The following is an 18,219-nucleotide window of genomic DNA, read 5'->3' on the forward strand; positions in this document are numbered from 1 at the left end:
GTATGTATGGGTGCTTGCTCAGTTGTGTCCGACTGTTTGCGACCCTATGGACTGTAGCCCGCCAGGCTCCTCTGTCCGTGGAATTTTTCAGGCAAGCATACTGGAGTGGATTGCCATTTCCTTCTCCAGAGGATCTTCCTGACCCAGGGATCAAACCCACATCTCCTGCATCTCCTGCATTAGCAGGCAGGTTCTTTACCAGCTGAGCCACCAGGGAAGAGTCAATGAAATGTTTTAAGCATAAACAGATAAAATAATTTAAAAAGTTTAAATGCATGCCTTTGGTTTCTATGTGGCAGCCTAGCTGAGGATCAGTAACTAGATTCATCGCTGTAGTTAAGGTGAGTGAGACTGAGGGTCTGGACTAAGATCGTGAAAATGAGAATGGAGAGAAAGGCATAAAATTGAGGGATCTCTTAGACATGGAAGTAATGTGAATTTATGAATAATTGAATGAGACAATGTTGAATTATTTTTAATGTTGCATCATTAAGTTTTCTGAAAATATGCTCTATATAAGTACAGTCTAGTGTCCACATGGTTTAGATCTTCATTCAACAAGTATTTATTGAGTAGCTCCCCCCTATTTTAAGTATGATGGGACTGTGCATATGGTTTATATTTTATATATTATTTGGTCTTGACCCTTAAGGAACTTACAGTGTAGTGGAACTTATTTAAAGATCCAGGAAATATTGCTTTGTTCTTAAGTCGTTTTTCCAAGTTTGGACAGTTGGATGTCCTCTCCTGGGACTTTGCAACTTGAGCAAGTGGCATAGAGCCAGTGGGTGGTGGTCCCTTGTCAGCTGGCCCCAGAACCTCTTCTGTCCACAGGTAGACCAAAATTCTTGCATCTTTACCCTCTGAAGATCCCTTAGTCCTGTCTGTTTCTGAACCTGGATTTCCAGCCCTTTCTTGATTCTGGAAGCCCCTAGAAGTCCACTGAAATCATTCCCCTTTCCTTAGATTAGTAAGTCAGTTTCTTTGGCTTGCCTTCCTCATGTGCTTATGTTTTTAATTTTCTTAGCTTCACTTTTCCTCTCTAAAGTTGTTGAACAATTTCCAAGTTTGTCTTCTGCATCATTGATTCTATTTTCTGAAGTATTGATTCTGCTCTTAACTGCCTCCAGAGCTGAACTTAATTCCTATGTTGCACTTTGCTCCTTTCATATCCTTTTCCATTGCAATCTTATTCCTATTTTTTAAAAAAATTTCAGGCTGTTCTTTTCAAATGGATATCTTTTCTTCTTTCAAGGAGAATTTGCCTTCCTCCATACAGTTAAGATTGCCAAAACATTTTATTCCCATCACATATTTTCTCAGAAAGAAGTTTCTTGTATATTATTTAATTCCTTAAATCAATTGCATTATTAGGGAGAAAAGGGTCCAGAAATACTGCTTTGAAGACTGAATCACAACAAAACTCAAGTACCTTCCTTTCTACTTCCCACATCAAAATATCTTGGATTCAAATACAAAAAAAAAAAAAAAGAAAAGAAAGAAAGAAAGAAAGAAAAACTAAACAAAAGAAACCATAGACACCAATGGCTCTGTGTTTGTCAGTTTGGGGTGTTTAACCTCCTCCCCTGCCATCTGCCCCGTTGCATATGGAGTCTATTTCACTAGGATTCACAAAGCCATTTCTTTAACAAGCAAGGCTCACCACAGCACATTTTTACCCCTGCCTGGCCATGTTCAAACCTCACATACATCGAAATATTTTAATGGACTGGAAAGACTTCTTTGCATTGTTATGAGTTGAAACTATTCTGAATCATCAATTTACTAATGTTCTCAGGTTTTTTCCTTCATGATCCTACTCTATTAACCGAAGATGTTACAGCTCACACCTAATTCCCACTTTCCTTAGCATTTCTATCATTTTCTACAAAATGGGAAAGACTCTCTTTTGCCTCTTCTGTTAAGCAAATAATATCTTGCTCTCTTTTTTCTTACTCTTCTATTATATCTGTGGCTGAGAATAGGCTGACTACAGGAGATTAAATAGACTTGCTCTTTTACATCTGTTCAAAGGAGAGTGAGAAATGGAGGTAGAAAATACTTGTTGTGTAGTATTATTTTATTATTTCTTTTTTATGTGTTTTGTTTGTCAAACTGCCTATGCCATTTCCATTTGGATAGCTCATAGGATCCTCAGATTCAATGCGTGCAAAGTTCTGCTTATCTGCTTCAACTCTGAACCCAACCCAAAGCCTATTCCCTCCTCAGTGGCCCTGAATTCAGGAAATACCACCACTGTTCACCACCCAGAAAGCTAGCCATCATCCTTAACACTTCTTTCTCAAACCTTTTATTACAAATTCTGGTGAATGCATCTCTTAAATAAATCTCAGATTCATCACATTTACTCACATTTACTGCTACAACCCCGGAGAAGGCAATGGCACCCCACTCCAGTACTCTTACCTGGAAAATCCCATGGACGGAGGAGCCTGGTGGGCTGCAGTCCATGGGGTTGCTAAGAGTCACGCACTAAGCAATTTCACTTTCACTTTTCACTTTCATGCATTGGAGAAGGGAATGGCAACCCACTCCAGTATTCTTGCCTGGAGAATCCCAGGGACGGGGGAGCCTGGTGGGCTGCCGTCTATGGGGTCACACAGAGTCGGACACAACTGAAGTGACTTAGCAGTAGCAGCAATCTTTTTACTAGGCTTGCCTGGTGACGCAGTTGGTAAAGAGTCTGCCTGCACTGCGGGAGACCCAGGTTTGATCCCTGGTGGGGAGGATCCCCTGGAGAAAGAAGTGGCAACCCACTCCAGTATTCTTGCCTGGATAATTCCATGGACAGAGGAGCCTGGTGGGCTACAGTCCATGGGGTCGCAGAGAGTCAGACACGACTGAGTGACTAATACTTTCACACTTTCAGTCTTTTTACCACAGTGTAGGCAGTGCAGTCTTTTCAAAAGAGAAATTGTGTTTTGTCACTCCATTATTTAAGCCCATTTTGCTCCTTGGATAAAGATAAAAATAATCCTTAACATGCCTTACAGATTCCATTTGGCCCTGCCTACCCCTCCAGCCTCATCTGTTAGGACTATCTGCTCTTGTTCACCATCCACTCACACCCATGACTTTTGTTCATTCTGTTGGTTATCTGGCTTTTTTCTATCTCAGAGTGTTCAGGTCTGCTGTGCCATCTACCTAGAATGTTCTTACCTACACTCTTTACCAAGATAACTCGTCTTCACCTGTGCTTTTCTGTTATAGACCCTTTCACTATTAGAATAAGTTCCAAGAAATTGTTGACTTAATGCTTATTTTTTCCAACTAGTCTGTAAGCACCATGAAGGTAAAAGCCAGAGTTTGTGGTTTTTAAAAAACACTGTGTCCCTGGCGTCTAGTGTAGCTCTTGGGTTTTGTTCAGCAATGGTATCTGTCACTTCCTTTCTAACATCATTCTCATCTGGTGACAGCAGCTAACCCTGCCCCGACTTTGTTCACTTGTTAAACCAGACAGCTTTGTCCACCCTGCTCTTCACTTGAGGAAAACCCTTTACTCTAATGAGCATTAAGAGTCTTCATCTCCAACCTGAGAAAATATATTCACTTTTCGTGTGTGCTAAGTGGCTTCAGTCGTGTCCAACTCTTTACAACCCAATGGACTATAACCTGCCAGGCTCCTCTGTCCATACGATTCTTCAGGCAAAAATATTGGAGTAGGTTGCCACGTCCGCCTCCAGGGAATCTTCCCAAGCCAGCGATTGAACCCATGTCTCTTATGTCTCCTGTTTTGGCAAGTATATTGTTTACCACTAATGCCAACTGGGAAGCCCCATTTACCTCTTAGGATGCTATAAAAATATATTAGCTGAAGTGTGTATAAATACTAAGAGCACTTGGTAAAGTCTGACAAATAATTGTGAACTTGAAAGTTGGAATATTTATTTGGAGAACTTTCTACTAGGTGGTATCTGTCCTGGTATTAACTTCTGGAAATAACTGAATGACCTTTGCAAAGTTATTTTATCTTCTTCAATATTTGTTGAACACTCAGGATGTGCGGTGTTTTCCCAGGCTATTCAGGGACAAGTGAGAAAGGAAATCAGGAGGACAGAAGAGATGCTCTACAGAGCTGCTGGGCTCATTTGCATTTCATCCCAAGTCAACGTTAATATACACATCTTGCATTGAAATTGTTTTCTATGATTGAAACCTGAATTTCATTATATACCAATCTACATGGTCTTTGTAAAGGATTTTAGTTCTTTATTCTTATTTTCATTTTTCAGGTTGTATTTATGCTTGGCTGGTTTTATTCTTCAGATGTACTTTGTTAAAGGCCCTATCATAAAACATAATCATTTTTACATAAATTATAATTTCAAGAATGGATTTCTTAACCTATTCCTAAATATTCACTAAGAAGATTCATAGGAAAGGTGCAGCAAACATAGATGGACACTTTTATGTCATTTCATCATTTAAAAACTTATTTTTTTATTATGAAAATGATTCACGTTCACTGTAGAAAATTTGGAAAATATAGATAAGGAAAAAAACAAGCATTTGAAATCTTATCAGTTAGAGATAACCACTACTGACATTTTGATGGTCTTGTTCTACGTGTGGTTGTGCAGACACACACAGACACACACACAGATCCTATTTCAAATGATCAAACAAAGTCAAAATAGTCATCAAATGTTTTAAATTGTGATCTCAGTGAACTCTTGTGTCAGGTCCTATAGTTTACCATTGCTTTTCTTGCATTTGTCAGGTAGACCTACCACAAATAGGTAATAGTTAGACCTCAGTTTTGCAAATACTCGCACTGCTGGTTTTGTTTACCTGCCTAACTGAACTGAATGTCACAAACATTGATAATTGTGATAGTATTAGCTTATTATGTTCTTGACTCTAATGGAATGATGTGCAATTGTGTGTATGCTCTGAATGTGTGCATGTGTGTGCTGCATGTGTATGTCAGTGTCAATTTTATTACATGAAAGGAGTCCTGAGAGTCTCTAGTTGGTTGGTGGAGTGGGATAAGTAACCATCACTACAGTTTAAGGGACTGAATAAATTTAGAGCAAACAAACTGTTCCAGCTTTGGGGAGTTAAAAAAGGATTGAAGATAAAGAAAAACTAAAGGCTGACTCACCACTATACATTCTAAGACGGTAGCAGCTGGTAGAAATTTGTTTATATGCCATTTTTGGGGTGAGGAGGAATGAGAGTTGGGTTATTGAAAGGGAATGAACTGCTTGGAATCCCTCTTGCTGTCCTGGAGCAACAACACTTGAAGGTAACCCTAGGATCCATGCAGTAGCTAAATCAAGCACAGGGCAGGCAGCGCAGCAGGGCTTTGACACCCAGCAACAGGTCCAGGAGGGAGGCCTTTGAGGGTCAAGCCATGTAATTGACACACCGGCCAGACTAAGTGTAAAGCTCTTAAAAGAAAGCTGGGCTCTGTCACAGCTGTGTAAGCAAACACAGGAAGAAGAGACCCATGAAATTTCTTTGCTGCAGCTGCCCTGGGTACATAGAACTGTTATGTGAGGCTGTGTAAAACAGAATTCATGCTTAAGATTGAAGACGACAACAACCAGATGGGCAGTGAAGGAAAACTTGGGCCTTGGCAGACCTCTTCTCATTCCAGTATGAGCAGATAAAGGAAAACCAATACTGAATTCTTCAAAAAATAGGATGGTAAAAATGAAAATGTCAGAAATTCAGAGGAAACACACTTCTGATAAAGATTTTTTGTGGGATTTATAAAGTATCTGATAGCATCTGTTCATGGGATTAACTCAATTTGTAGTGTTTCATTAAGTTTATGATGAAAGATGAAAGACAGTATGGCGAGATAGCCTGTTCAGATGAACAGAGAGCTTCTTGAAGGGCATATAGAAATAAAGACCTGGCTTAGAGTTTAATTAAATTAAACATAACCTCAGATTTAAAATGGGAATTAGGAACACACAAGGCAAAAGAGATTTTAGAAAGTTACGTAAGATATGTGGAAGACAATTTTGAAATGCTTTTTTGGGAATATGGAGAAAAGGATATGGAAATGTGAAGATGACAGAAGAAGTCATAGGAATGGAAAACAGAGCAGGTATTAAAATATGTATAATTGCCATATAAAAAGATCTGAACAAATGAAAAATAAGTTGCTTTAACTCCTGCAGCTCAATTCCAGAAAAATAAACGACCCAATCAAAAAATGGGCCAAAGAACTAAATAGACATTTCTCCAAAGAAGACATACACATGGCTAACAAACACATGAAAAGATGCTCAACATCACTCATTATCAGAGAAATGCAAATCAAAACCACAATGAGGTACCATTTCATGCCAGTCAGAATGGCTGTGATCCAAAAGTCTACAAGCAATAAATGCTGGAGAGGATGTGGAGAAAAGGGAACCCTCTTACACTGTTGGTGGGAATGCAAGCTAGTACAGCCACTATGGAGAACAGTGTGGAGATTCCTTAAAAAACTGGAAATAGAACTGCTTTATGATCCAGCAATCCCACTGCTGGGCATATACACCAAGGAAACCAGAATTGAAAGAGACATGTGTACCCCAATGTTCATCACAGCACTGTTTATAATAGCCAGGACATGGAAACAACCTAGATGTCCATCAGCAGATGAATGGATAAGAAAGCTGTGGTACATATACACAATGGAGTATTACTCAGCCATTAAAAAGAATACATTTGAATCAGTTCTAATGAGGTGGATGAAACTGGAGCCTATTATACAGAGTGAAGTAAGCCAGAAAGAAAAACACCAATACAGTATACTAACGCATATATATGGAATTTAGAAAGATGGTAATGACAACCCTGTATGCAAGACAGCAAAAGAGACACAGATGTATAGAACAGTCTTTTGGACTCTGTGGGAGAGGGAGGGTGGGATGATTTGGGAGAATGGCATTGAAACATGTACAATATCTTATAAAAAAAAAAACAAATTTTGCTCATCCCATGTGAGATTAAAATGATTTCTTGTGCTAATTTTTTTTTAACAAATAAAAATACACTAGTGAAAGAAAAAAGAAAAAAAAAAGAAAAAGAAATTGCTTTAAGAATTTTTCACACACTGGAAACCACCTGAGCTTGTAGATCAAAGGGACTCACTGTGCCTAAAGTGACAATCCTGGATAAGATGAATACATTTCATGAATAAAGGAAGACTCACTAGTGAGGGCCATGTCACCTGGAGCTCCTTTTCTCACTATACATCAGTACCATTTGGAAGTGGCTCTGGTGGGCCTCAAACAGTAATATCGGTAGACCAAATAGGAAGTCAGCAGGTATCAGGCCTTTACTTGGCATGACTTCTCACTAATAAGAATGTTACCCAAAAAAATGACGGTCAGTAATGTGAGGAAGAATGAGTACAGGAGCAGAGATGCAGATATGGAGAGGTGGCTGTGGTTCTCAACAAAGGAGTGATTACCAGGATAACTGCTGAGGTTTCCCACAGCCCCAGATCCCCTCCTCTGGTGACTAGTTTGTGGAACTTTTCTTCATTTTAGGATTTAAGCAGATCATGTTAGGGTAAAGAACAGCTCAGGTTGAAGTTATCCTTATTCAAGGATAAAAACAAAGCAAAACAACAGAACAGAGTATGACAAATGATGAAATGATTATAAAAGATTAAAATAAGAGAAATAAAATAGAAAGGAGCAAAGAAAAATACTCTTGAGAATAATTTTTGGCAGGAAACAGATGTGTTTTACTATGAGTTAAAGAAAACATGAGATCTGGAGAGAAGAGTTAATTGATGAGATGTTAGAACAAGGAACTGAATTAAAAATGGAGCCATCCCAGCAAAGCAAAGAGTGTAGATGTCCCAAAACACACGTTAAATTGTCATTAGAAAAGTACAAGTTAAAACCACAATAAGATATCACCCTCTAGAATGACTATAATCCAAAAGACCAATAATATCAATGGAAAATAAGTTGCTTTAAAATTTGTTTACTCACTGGAAAACCATTTGAGTTTATGGGTCAAAGGACTCACTGTCCCAAAGTAAAATTCCTGGTAAGATCAGTTCAGTTCAGTTCAGTAGCTCAGTCATGTCCAACTCCTTGCGACCTCATGGACTGCAGCACACCAGGCCTCCCTGTTCTTCACCATCTCCTGGAGTTCACACAAACTCATGTCAATTGAGTCCATGATGCCATCCAACCATCTCATCCTCTGCTGTCCCCATCTCCTCCTGCCTTCAGTCTTTCCCATCATCAGGATCTTTTCAAATGAGTCAACTCTTGGCATCAGGTGCCAAAGTATTGGAGTTTCAGTTTCAACATCTGTCCTTCCAATAAACACCCAGGACTGATCTCCCTTAGGATGAACTGGTTGTATCTCCTTGCAGTCCAAGGGACTCTCAAGAATCTTCTCCAATACCAGTTCAAAAGCATCAATTCTTTGGTGCTCAGCTTTCTTTATAGTCCACTTCTCACATCCATACATGACTACTGAAAAACTGTAGCCTTGGAAGATAAGGGGCTTAATTACTGGTGGGAATGAAAAGTGGTGTAGCGATTCTGGAAAACAATTCCATGGATTCAACATACATTTTCCAGATGTCCTGAAAGTTCCACTCCTATGTACCCATCCAAGGAAAGGCTTGTATGAAGATGTTCATAGTGGCATTTTTAATAATAGTTCAAAAATAGAAATAGTCCAAATGTCTGTTAACTGATGAATAGATAAACTATAGGATGTACATACAATGGAATAATACTCATATTAACAAAAGGAAATAAGCTACTGATACATGCCACAGACTAGATGAACCTGAAGAACATTATATTCTCCTGTCCCTTGTCCTTATAATGTGTTCCTTGGGCACAACCCAAACCCTAGATGAGCTCAACTGTCTGCCTTTGCCTTATTTGCACTCACCTTTTCGGGAGACCTAGGTTCAATCCCTGGGTTGGCAAGATCCCCTGGAGAAGGGAAAGGTTGCCCACTCCAGTATTCTGGCCTGGAGAATTCTATGGACTGTATAGTCTGTGGGGTCGTAAAGAGTCAGACAGGACTGAGTGACTTTCACTTTCTAGTCCTGGGAGTGAAAAAGCCACAAACTGATCACACTGATGTCAGTGTACATTAGTGGTTACCAACCTTCTCTGGTCCATGCTTTCCAGTTTCCTCAGCAGCTTAAACTCTAGCCCTCCACAATCATCTTATACTTTCTCCCTTTTCTTCAGACCTCTGACATTTTCTTTTCCCAATTCTTAAATTTTCAGCAGATTAAGTTACTGCCTACTTCACAGAGAAAGTAGATGTTTTCAAGTAAGATTTCTGTAAACCTCCCTTCAGCGAACTTGTTAAGCTGTCATTTTCCTTTCCCTTTTATCTCTCATCCATCCCACCTATTTGAAGAGTTGTTTCTCATCTAATTTTTCCGCCCATGTGCTAGGAATTGTGGCGAGCAGATCTTTGCCTGTATGGAGCTTACCTTTGGGTGGGAGGAGAGAGCATCAGTTCTTTGGGGGAACACTTTTCTAAATCATAGACTGTCTAAATCTTTGATTGAATGCGTCCAAAGTATCTAGGACCACTACCTTGGAACTATTGGTCAAATTTTCAACTACTTTCTCCAGTGTCATTCTTTCCTGTCACACTGTTTTTAATAGCTTCCATGAGGGCAAGGATTGGTCCCTGCCATATTTATTAGGACTCAGCACCATTTTCTTATTTTTTTTAATTTGGCTGCACTGAGTCTTAGATAAAGCACGTGGGATCTTTGTTGTGGTATGCATGATTTTTAGTTGCAGCATGTGGGATCTAGTTCCCTGACCAGGGATTGAACCTCGGACCCCTGCATTTGGAGCATGGAGTATTATCACTGGACCTCCAGAGAAGTCCCACAATATTCTGAATATGGTAAAGTCACAGTAAAATTTTATTGAATAATCAACCAAAATAAATGTCTGTGTTAACCATGATTATTTTTAAGTGATGGAAGTACTGCTGATAATTTACTCACGATTTTAAAAAGGCTCTAAATTTCCTTTAGTTTATATTATTAATATTTTATATTAAAAACAATGTACAAAACATAATTAAAAAGCAGTGGATTTGAATCTAAGAGATTTTTGTCTACATAATTTTGAGGAAAATTTCTTTGAATTATTTTGTGTTTATTCAAACTGAAAAAACATAAGCTAAATAATCTGCCTAGAATCAAGGAGCAAATTTTTGATGGGTTGTTAGATAACAGAATCAGATACAAAAATCTAGTAATCTTTCTAAAATTAAATGATAGAAACTTGCATTTAAACTTTTAAAGGGACTGTGAGATCATGCTAATTGGCATTTTAACAATCTATTGCTTATCAATTATTTAGCAAGCCTCTGAGGAGCAGGGCTATGGTATCATAGAGTGACTTTCAGACATTTCCCCATAAAGTTGAACCGTTTAAAGTGATCCTATATGACAATGATGCCTAAAGAGTTAAGATTATAAATATATATACTTTAAAAAACATGCCATTGAAGGGCCAGAGAAGACATTCAGGAAAAATGCTGCAGTGCGAGAATTTTGTTTACTACTAATATCATTACTTATAAGTGAATTAGTTTTTAATTTCATTATAAAATTCCCTTATTAAGTATCAGCAGGTTCTAAATGCTGGTTTATTCATTTACCTAGTTTGTTTTTATACAAACTAATCTGACTTTTCTTAATGACTGTTGACATTGCTATAAACTGGATCACTTAATCAGTGGACAGCGTAAAATGGAAAATCGTGCTTCATGCTGCATTTCATTTTGCAATTACATAATTCTGCAGGCTCTTTTTGGGCAAATAAGAAAGGCAAAAGGATAAGGCTTATCAAATATGTATTATGAAAAAGAAAAAAGTCCTTCAGTTTCCTTTGTATAGAGTGCTGTTTGAATTACTCTTTAGATAAGCTGTAGCGAGCCCTTTGCTTGCACCATCAAGGTAACAGTATATTTTACTGTATTATCTTTGGCTTAAGTGTTATTTTGAATCCTCCTCTGTTATAGAATAGGAGCATAGAGTAGACTGTCAGTATGAATTTTTGTGTTTATTTACATATGCACTCACATGGAAATATATTTGTGATATCAGCATCACTGCTTTATCACAATGTCATATCTTGGTACATTTGACTCTTTTTATGATGTAGCATTAGGGAAAAGAATGGAGTCAAAAGATCTGTGTCCTTATCCCCAATCTGCCATCCACCGGCCATGACCGGGTACATCAACATGCTCTTCATTTCAGATCCCAGAGAGGGGATTTGATCAGTGTCCATATGTATAATGAACAAAGTCAAGGAAATAAAAAAAGAACAAACCAAACTATCTGTTGACAAACATGCAGTCTGGACAGACTGCTTCTCATTTTATGATGAAAACAACCAGCACCACCACCTCAGCAGCATCTGCCATGACAACATGAAGCCAATGGAAGAATCGTGGCAGGGCCAAGAAAAGGAAGAAAGGACACTGTGCATCTGTAAGCTATGAAGCTAAAAATTATATATATTTATATATACACATGTGCATTTTAGAAAACTGTTTGTTAATAGGAGCCATAGTGTTTTGAGAGAAAAAGGAATAGCATTAAGAAAGAATAGAGAAATAGAAGCAATAATAGAGACAAAAAAGTGGAAAAGTTTTCTGAAAGGAATCTATAAAAATGAAAAAGAGAATTAAAGCATAAAAAGAGAATCACACCTACTTATTTACTGGAAAGTGGACTTAGATGGAAAGAGAAATCTCAATGCATATAATGTTTACTTGCAAAGAAATGAAGTTTTGGCTGGCTCAGAATTCTCCTGAGAAATGATAAATGCTAGAGAACAGTGGAACAATGGGTTAAAATTTCTATGAAAAAACTGTTGAGACCTCACAGATTTACTACATGTTTGTTATATTTCGTGTATAAAGGCAAGAGAAAATCATTCTCATGTATGCAAAGCATTGAGAAACACTTAAAGTTATTGGATGTTTTACTCCAATGGCCCAAGAAACTTGGGGAAGCTTGGTATAAACAAGTTTTGGTTATTTGAAACAAATCTAATGTAGGATAAAGCCAAATGTTTATAGTAAAATGCATTTTTAAAATTAAATGCAAATTTCAAAGTTTTTCTTAAAAGAGAAAAGATACAATCTTGCAATTTTATTAACAGTAATTAGGACCTAAGATGTCACGTAAAGTGAGAGTTTATGTGGTGAGAAGTATTCCATATTTTTTTTTCACACACTGTTCTTATGACTCAGTTACTGAACGTTCAGTTCAGTTCAGTCTCTCAGTTGTGTCCGACTCTTTGCGACCCCATGAACTGCAGCACGCCAGGCCTCCCTGTCCATCACCAACTCCTGGAGTCCACCCAAACCCATGTCCATTGAGTCGGTGATGCTATCCAACCATCTCATCCTCTGTTGTCCCCTTCTCCTCCTGCCCTCAATCTTTCCCAGCATCAGGGTCTTTTCCAGTGAGTCAGCTCTCCACATCAGGTGGCCAAAGTATTAGAGTTTCAGCTTCAACATCAGTCCTTCTGATGAACACCCAGGACTGATCTCCTTTAGGATGGACTGGTTGGATCTCCTTGCAGTCCAAGGGACTCTCAAGAGTCTTCTCCAACACCACAGTTCAAAAGCATCAATTCTTTGGCGCTCAGCTTTCTTCACAGTCCAACTCTCATGTCCATACACGACCACTGGAAAAACCATAGCCTTGACTAGACGGACCTTTGTTGACAAAGTAATGTCTCTGCTTTTTAATATGCTGTCTAGGTTGGTCATAACTTTCCTTCCAAGGAGTAAGCATCTTTTAATTTCATGGCTGCAATCACCATCTGCAGTGATTTTGGAGCCCAGAAAAATAAAGTCAGCCACTGTTTCCACTGTTTCCCTATCTATTTGCCATGAAGTGATGGGGCCAGATGCCATGATCTTAGTTTTCTGAATGTTGAGCTTTAGGCCAACTTGTTCACTCTCCTTTTGCACTTTCATCAAGAGGCTCTTTAGTTCTTCTTCACTTTCTGCCATAAGGGTGGTGTCGTCTGCATATCTGAGGTTATTGATATTTCTCCCGGCAATCTTGATTTCAGCTTGTGCTTCCTCCATCCCAGTGTTTCTCATGGTAGGTGGTTAGCACACACGTAACAGGTGTCCATGGCATTGTACCATTTGTTTATAGCTATATCTCTTCTGATTGGCCAGACTGTATATTCTGATTATACCATGTGTGAATACGTGCATACTAAGTCACTTCAGTTGTGTCCGACTCTTTGAGACCCTATAGACTAGCCCACCAGGCTTCTCTGTCCATGGGGTTCTCCAGGAAAGAATACTGGAGTGGGTTGCCATGCCATCCTCCAGGGGATCTTCCTGACCCAGGGATCAAACCTGAGTCTCTTATGTCTCCTGCATTGGCAGGCAGGTTCTTTACCACTAGTGCCACCTGGGAAGCCGACTGTACCATACCAGTTGCTAAATGTTTTGAAAATCATCCAGGTTGAATGAATGAAAGGATTAATGAATTATTAGATTTGATCTCTTCTTTTATCCTTATCTCTCTATTGTTTGGGGATATTTTTACTCTCACTTTTAAGAGTCTCTGAATAAATGTATTTTTTTTGTCGTTGTTCAGTCACTAGTCATGTTCAACTTTGCAACCCCATGGACTGCAGCAAACCAGGCTTCCCTGTCCTTCACTATCTCCTGGAGTTTGTTCAGATTTATGTTCATTGAGTTGGTGATGCTATCTAAACATCTCATCCTCTGCCACCCTCTTCTCCTTTTACCTTCAATCTTTCCTAGGATCAAGGTGTTTTCTAATGAGTCAACTCTTTACATCAGGCCAAAGTATTAGAGCTTCAGCTTCAACATCAGTCCTGCCAATGAACACCCAGGACTGATCTCCTTTAGGATGGACTGGTTGGATCTCCTTGCAGTCCAAAGGACTCTCAAGAGTCTTCTCCAACACCACAGTTCAAAAGCATCAATTCTTTGGGGCTCAGCTTTCTTTATAGTCCAACTCTCACATCCATACAAGACTACTGGAAAAACCATAGTTTTTGACTATACAGACTTTTGTCAGCAAAGTGATGTCTTCACTTTTTAATATGCTGTCTAGGTTTGTCATAGCTTTCCTCCAGGGAGCAAGTATCTTTTAATTTTATGGCTGCAGTCACTGTCTGCAGTGATTTTGGAGTCCAAGAAAATAAAATCTGTTACTTCTTCCACATTTTCCCCTTCTATTTGCCATGAAATGATGGGACCAGATGCCAGGATATTAGTTTTTTGAATGTTGAGTCTTAAGCCAGCTTTTTCACCCTCCTGTTTCACCTCAAGAGGCTTTTTAGTTCTCCTTCACTTTCTAAATTTTTTTATTCAGTAAAATGCTGCCTCTTTTCCTTCATATCAACCACAGTATTCCATTTGTGTGCAGCTGCCTACCAAGTCTGAGGACAACAATAATGTTGCAGTTGTCTTTTATTTTTGTCTTTTTTATAATATCAAGATTTCTTTGTTCTCTATCCATACTCTACATAATACTATATAATCATCTGAGACTTATTTTTTCTGAATCTATTCTTAGTTACTCTCTTGTGGATACCACTGGGTACCTTGGGTATTGTTGTAGTTCCTTCTGTCATGCCTGCTAGGTCTCCTTAGTAAGTGGATACATACCTCACTTTTTCATTGTCTCCTTCTCCCTTCATAGATACATTGAATTTTAAGATTGGATGAGCTCATAGACATTGCATTGTCATTTAAAAAGTGACTAGGATGAAAGTGATACTATGATTTGGGTTAATTATGCTTAATTGAGGCCAAGCTTCAACCAATCATTGTCCAGATTTCCTACTCCATTGCTTTTAATAAGGGTAGTTCATTTTCGGACAAACATATGCTTCCTTTTACTACTAACATGTGCTGCGTTTCTAGCCCAAAACTTATCATTTTGGTGTTTTAGACTGTAGTCCAGAAACTGAAATTTTCTTTTTTGACACCATCTGCATAGCCAGTCTTTTCACCTCCCATAGCCTCCTTCTCTTTGAAACTCCCAACTGTTAGTTGGAAGAATCAATGACAACACCACCTGTGCCCCCTCAGATTCCTATGTTAGAGTCTCCAGTCCCAAAAGATGTTTCCTGGGGACTACTTTATTGTCTAATTAATTAATGAATTAGTATTTATTGAGTAGCTCTTATGTGCCAGGAATTGCACTAGTTGATTCCCAATTGACTATCAACTGAACTGATAATGAACCTAAAGGGTATTTCCATTGTAATATATAAACAAATAAGTTGCCTTTCTGTCCAACTAAGGGCATTTCTGTCTTGCTTTCCCATTAAAATTCTAGAGATCCACCTAAGATATCTTTGAGTAAAATTTCCATTTCATTTTTTAAGGTTTTTCATCTTTAGGTATCAGTTCAGTCACTCAGTTGTATCTGACATTTTGCAGCCCCATGGACTGCAGCATGCCAGGCTTCCCTGTCTATAATCAACTCCCAGAGCTTGCTCAAATTCATGTCCATTGAGTCAGTGATGTCATCCAAGCATATTATCCTCTGTCGTCCCTTTCTCCTCCTGCCTTCAATCTTTCCCAGCATCAGGCTCTTTTCCATTGAGTCATTTTTTTTTTTTTTTGCATCAGGTGGCCAAAGTGCTGGAATTACAGCTTCAGCATCAGTCCTTCCAATGAATATTCAGGACCGATTTCCTTCAGGATTGACTGGTTTAATCTCCTTGCAGTCCAAGGGACTCTCAAGAGTCTTCTCCAACACCACAGTTCAAAAGCATCAGTTTTTCAGTGCTTAGCTTTGCTTATAGTCCAGCTCTCACATCCATACGTGACTACTGGAACAATCATAGCTTTGACTAGATGGACCTTTGTTGGCAAAGTAATGTCTCTACTTTTTAATATGCTGTCTAGGTTGGTCATAGCTTTTCTTCCAAGGTGCAAGTGTCTTTTAATTTCATGGCTGCAGTCACCGTCTGCGGTGATTTTGGAGCCCGGAAAAATAAAGTCTCTCACTGTTTCCATTGTTTTCCCATCTTTAAAAAAAAGAGGGAGAATGGAAAAAAGGGTAAAATGTTTTATATATACATGAATTAAAAAGGTCTGAAAGAAGGTACTCTTAATTGAACCTTTCTGCAAAATGGGGCTTGAGACAAGGAGGGGAGGAAGCTATCTCAGGTATTTTGCTTTGTTCACTTCTATACAGCTTGAATTTTTATGATTGTATATTGCTTTTATAATTAGAGAAAATATCTAAATGTAGAATTTGAAACAAACATCAAGGTCATCTAGAGTTGGCAATTTTTTTTACTTCAGTGACACATTGACTGTATATTTATATCTAAATATTTAGTTTAGTTTAAAGTTTAAACTAAATAATGATTCATCGCAGCACTGTTTATAATAGCCAGGACATGGAAACAACCTAGATGTCCATCAGCAGATGAATGGATAAGAAAGCTGTGGTACATATACACAAGGGAGTATTACTCAGCCATTAAAAAGAATACATTTGAATCAGTTCTAATGAGGTGGATGAAACTGGAGCCTATTACACAGAGTGAAGTAAGCCAGAAAGAAAAACACCAGTACAGTATACTAATGCATATATATGAAATTTAGAAAGATGGTAACAATAACCCTGTGTACGAGACAGCAAAAGAGACACTGATGTATAGATCAGTCTTATGGACTCTGTGGGAGAGGGAGAGGGTGGGGAGATTTGGGAGAATGGCATTGAAACATGTATAATATCATGTATGAAATGAGTCGCCAGTCCAGGTTCGATGTATGATACTGGATGCTTGGGGCTGGTGCACTGGGACGACCCAGAGGGAGGGTATGGGGAGGGAGGAGGGAGGAGGGTTCAGGATGGGGAACACAGGTGTACCTGTGGTGGATTCATTTCGATATTTGGCAGAACTAATACAATATTGTAAAGTTTAAAAATAAAATAAAATTAAAAAAAGATTAAACTATACTTATATCTAACTATTAGGATTTTATTAGATTCGTGTGGATTTTAATCTTTTGATGATATCTAGATCTCTCCTTGAGGGCACTATTGAAACAGTTCCAAAGAATGCTATTATAATCTAAAAGATGATTCCTAACCCCAGTGCCTCAGACTGTGACCTTATTTGTGGGTAGAGCCTTTATAGAGATAATCAAGTTAAAATTAGGTAATTAAGATGGGTTGTAATCCAGTATAACTGGGGTTCTTATAAGAAGGGGAAAGACTGGCACAGACACACAGACACAGGGAAAATGCCATGTGAAGATGAAGGCAGAGATCAAGGTGATGGTTACATTAAGATGAAGATGTTTTATTCAACAACAGATACCATAAAGATGATGAAAAGATAAGTCATAAACCAGGAGATGTAATTTATAATACATGTAACTGACAAATGACTAGATCAAGGACTATCTGCAAATAAATAAGATTTTATTTAGAAATAAATGATACCTATAAATCAAAAAGAAAAAGATGGACAAGCTGATATAAAATGAACAAAAGGCTTAGGTAGATATTTCACAGAAGAAATGCAAATGACCAGTAAACATATAGGACAATTGCACTCATCTCCCATGCTGGTAAAGTTATGCTCAAAATCCTGCATGCTAGGCTTCAGCATCAGGTGAACCGATAATGTTCAGATGTCCAAGCTAGGTTTAGAAAAGGCAGAGGAACCAGAGGTCAAATTGTCAACATTTGCTGGATCATAGAGAAGGCAAGGGAATTCCAGAAAAACATCACCTCTGTTTCATTGACTGTGATAAAGCTTTTAACTGTGTGGATCATAACAAATTATGGAAAACTCTTAAGGAGATAGGAATACCAGACCATCTTACCTGTCTCCTGAGAAACCTATATGCTGGTCAAGAAGCAACAAAGCAATTGAGAATTAAAAAAAAAAAAAAAAAGCAACAGCTAAAACCCTGAATGGAACAACTGACTGGTTCAGGATTGAGAAAGGAGTTTGACAAGGCTGTTTATGGTTACCCTGTTTATTTAACTTATATGCAGAGCACATCATGAGAAATGCCAGGCTGGATGAGTCACAAGCTGGGATCAAGATTGCCGGGAGAAACATCAACAACCTCAGATATGCAGATGATATCCCTGTAATGGCAGAAAGTGAAGAGGAACTAAAGAGCCTCCTGATGAGGGTGAAGGAGAGAGTGAAAAAGCTGGCTTAAAACTAAATA

At 38.4% G+C, this 18,219-nt stretch overlaps 1 protein-coding gene across 2 annotated transcripts in view; it reads left to right on the top strand.

The window, feature by feature from the left end:
* PLPPR1 (phospholipid phosphatase related 1) overlaps positions 1-18,219 on the top strand; it is a 595,523-nt gene that overhangs the window by 98,887 nt on the left and 478,417 nt on the right. The window lies entirely within an intron of this gene.

Source organism: Bos grunniens, chromosome 8 (assembly GCF_055505025.1).
Source record: "Bos grunniens cultivar Pamir isolate PY7600 chromosome 8, Bosgru_T2T1.0, whole genome shotgun sequence".
NCBI classification, from domain to species: domain Eukaryota; kingdom Metazoa; phylum Chordata; class Mammalia; order Artiodactyla; family Bovidae; genus Bos; species Bos grunniens.